The following is a 3,528-nucleotide window of genomic DNA, read 5'->3' on the forward strand; positions in this document are numbered from 1 at the left end:
TCTAAATCACAGTCATTAACGACTTTCACTCTTGCACACACCTTTTCTCACATTTTCATTGCACTCATCCCACCTCCACCCAATCTCCATCTTTGCAGCTATCCTTAGTTAATTAACTCCTCTTTCTGAAAGGGGATACAAACCTCTTCATTCTAGGCCAGGAAGCTCTTAAACAAGCAGGTTAAGCTAAAACTTATTAAACTTAAATACTCAATAAACATTCACAAAACATCAGATTCTTGGATGTTGTTATTCCTCTTAAAATTTCAGTAATCTCACTAATACTAATGTTATGGAATCTAATTAGCACCACAGAGAAAAAAAAATTGAAATGAGATAGTACTGCATTTAAATGAGAAACATTTTGTGTTTAAACTAGAAACTTTTTGCACTAATACAAGATAACATTTAGTTAAAATTAGATACTTTTTGCATTCAAACACAATGGTTTTAACCATTCCTGAGTTAAACACATTTTTGCTGTTTCTTTGAAAAATGGAATTAACACAGCCTTCCAAACATATGTTTTTCTGATGTAAAACTGCAGAAACATGTACTGCGAATAGTTTTGCCTAGACTTTAAATATAGAACAGAGTACATTTATGATGACTTGACAGTAAGACTTATACCTATTGTTGGCTTCCTGTTACTGTTACGTTTGTACAGGAATGTCATTTCTATATTTCACACAAGTGGTGAAAATGACATGCGTTTAACCCAGCAATGCATACTGACAGGGTGTTCTACTTCTTGTATACAAAACACAGTTTGTGCGTTTTAATCCTTTAGATTAATTATTTTTTCGTGAAGAAGAATGTGACAATATTATTCTATGTTAAAGCCAGTGCTTCTGTGCATGGGACAATATTATTGCAGATATAATGAAAGATATTAAGATAGTAGGCAATATTGTTCACAAATTAATTTTCACATTTAATGCAATGTTATCTCGTATAAACATAAAAAATAACTAGTTTTAACAGAATGTTGTATCGTATAAATGTGGTGCATATGCCATGTGTCACGACCACCAGGCTGTCAAGACCTACTTGTAAGCGAGCTAATCAGTCCCAGCAGCGGGTGATTATTAACAAACCCCGCCCGTGAGGGAAATTGCAGTGCAACAGCAGCTTAACACACACAACACAGCCACAGTGTAACGAATTATATAATAATAGTACAATACATACAATACAATACAAGAGTTACTCACAGTCCAGACGCACAAGAACAAACTAGAACAGAACAGTACACAGAAAATCGTATCACACTCATATCACACATATGAATATAAATATAGATGTAACTATAGATATAAATATAAATGTATTGCACAGGTCCCTGGCATATATTGCACAAAAAGTGGTTGTAAACGGGAAAAAGAAAAAGAAAAAGAAAGAGAACAGATGTAGCAGTAGATGTGTAGATGCGTTTAGTCCAGAAACAGGTCACTGTCGATGTTGCCTCTGCCAAGACGCAAGGTGGATGCGTTGTACAGTCTTATGGCAGACGGCAAGAATGACCTCCTGTAGCGCTCCCTGTCGCACCATGGATGAATCAGTCTATTGCTGAACGTGCTCTTCATTCCTGCAAGCCTGTCATAGAGGGGATGGGAGAAGTTGTCCATGATGGCCTCTAGTTTGGACATCATTCTCCTCTCAGCCACTACCTCCAAGGAGTCCAGGTTGTTAGGTGTTAATGTGTTGTTGTTAAGTGTGAATTTGTTTCCCTGAGGTCTGGCTTTTTTTCTGGAAAACCATAACTCTGGTCTTGTCCAGATTGACTGTCAGCGCCCAGGTCTGACAGTGCTGCTCACACGGGAGTGCCAGGCGCTGGAGCCCCGGGGACTCCGGAGGCCGTCGGGAAACAGGAGCGGGGCGGCCTAAAGGGGGGAAGGCCGCCCTTGAGCGACGCTACCCCCACTCCGGAAAGCCAGAAGGAGCACTTCACCCCGCCTGCTGCCGTGGGAAGGGTTGGCCACAGCCGGGGCTCATTTCTTCCCTGCCTCATTGAGGGCAGACCCTGCCAAGCCCTCGTCGACACCGGTTCGACCATCACCCTGCCAGGCATGGTGTCCTGCCGGGCACCAAGGCAGCTGGACCCCCAGGGCGCTCACCGTGCACTTTAGGGTTGGACTGGTTGCAGCAGGTGGGTGGTTGCCTTGACTTGGGCCGGCAAGAGTTGGTGGGGCAGGGGGAATGAATCAGTCTCGCGGTGGGCGGGGCAGGAGGTGTCCGGGGTGTGTGGGTTGACCGGAGTGGGAAGAGGAGGTGGCAGCGGCGGGCGTCGCTTTGGCTTGTCGGAGCCGCAGGTGTCAGGGCGAGCGTGCCAGAGCTGACTCCCAGTACGATGAGATAAGCTTGCCCCTATCTGAAGTCTGTAAGGCACTCTGTGCACTGTGGGAGGCCTTGTAGGTGAGGGACGGGGTGCTGCGCCGGGGGTGGCAGGTGCCCTCCAGCGGCGAGGTCACTGCTTGGCAGCCTCCGGCTGGCTGTACACCGCTTGGAGAACTGCCCCACCACAAACTGCCACCTGACCTAGCCGCTGGAGGGCACCCGCCACCCCCGGCGCAGCACCCTGTCCCTCACGCCCAAGTCAAGGCAACCACCCACCTGCTGCAACCAGTCCAACCCCAGGATACAGTCCTCACGGACTGGGGCAAGGTAGAAGGGGTGTTTCACCCTTGCAGCTCCAAAGTGCAAGGTGAGCACCCTGGGGGTCCGGCTGCCTCGGTGCCAGGCAGGACACCAGGCCACAGCAGGGTGATGGTCGAACCGGTGTCGACGAGGGCCTGGCAGGGTCTGCCCTCAGTGATACAGGGAAGGAATAAGCCAACTCTTCCCACAGCAGGTGGGGTGAAGCTCTCCTTCTTGCTTAGAATAGCAATATTATGGACAATCAATTGACAATAAATATAGAAAAGCACATATTAAATTTGGGAAATTTGGTTTCAAAAAAGTCCTCATATCAACGATGCCTATACTTTCCTCTACAGTATGCTAATCTATTGTCTGTGCTCTCTCGCTTGCCCTCCCCCCCCCCCAATTCAATTCAATTCGAGGTGCTTTATTAGCATGACAGATGGGTACAATCAAAGTTGCCAAAGCAAACAAAATAATTAAATTAACATGGAACAAAACACAAAATAAAAGTAAAATAAAATCTACAGACCTGTTACAGACATTTACAACAGAGACGTATTATCAAATATTGACATATACTGTAGACAGAAGGAGCATTATTGGGAGACAGGCTCACTGTTCCTCAGGCTGTGACAGGAGATCACATACTGGGCTGCCAGTTCCACTGAGTTCCCTCCTCCCTCTCCCAGTAGGATTGGGACCCGTTGTGATATTTACATATACTGTAGGCATGATGTAGACAAATACGTGAGTGTTTCCCTGTGTGCTGGTGTAGTCTGTCAGTGTGCCTGTTCGCGCATTGAGGTCACCACTGAGCAGCACGTTTTCCTGGCCCTGGAAGTGACCGATCTGTAGTAGGGGGATTCTGAGGGTGGGATGTAGACA

The sequence above is a fragment of the Atractosteus spatula genome, chromosome 4 (genome assembly GCF_055471065.1).
Source record: "Atractosteus spatula isolate fAtrSpa1 chromosome 4, fAtrSpa1.hap1, whole genome shotgun sequence".
NCBI classification, from domain to species: Eukaryota; Metazoa; Chordata; class Actinopteri; order Semionotiformes; family Lepisosteidae; genus Atractosteus; species Atractosteus spatula.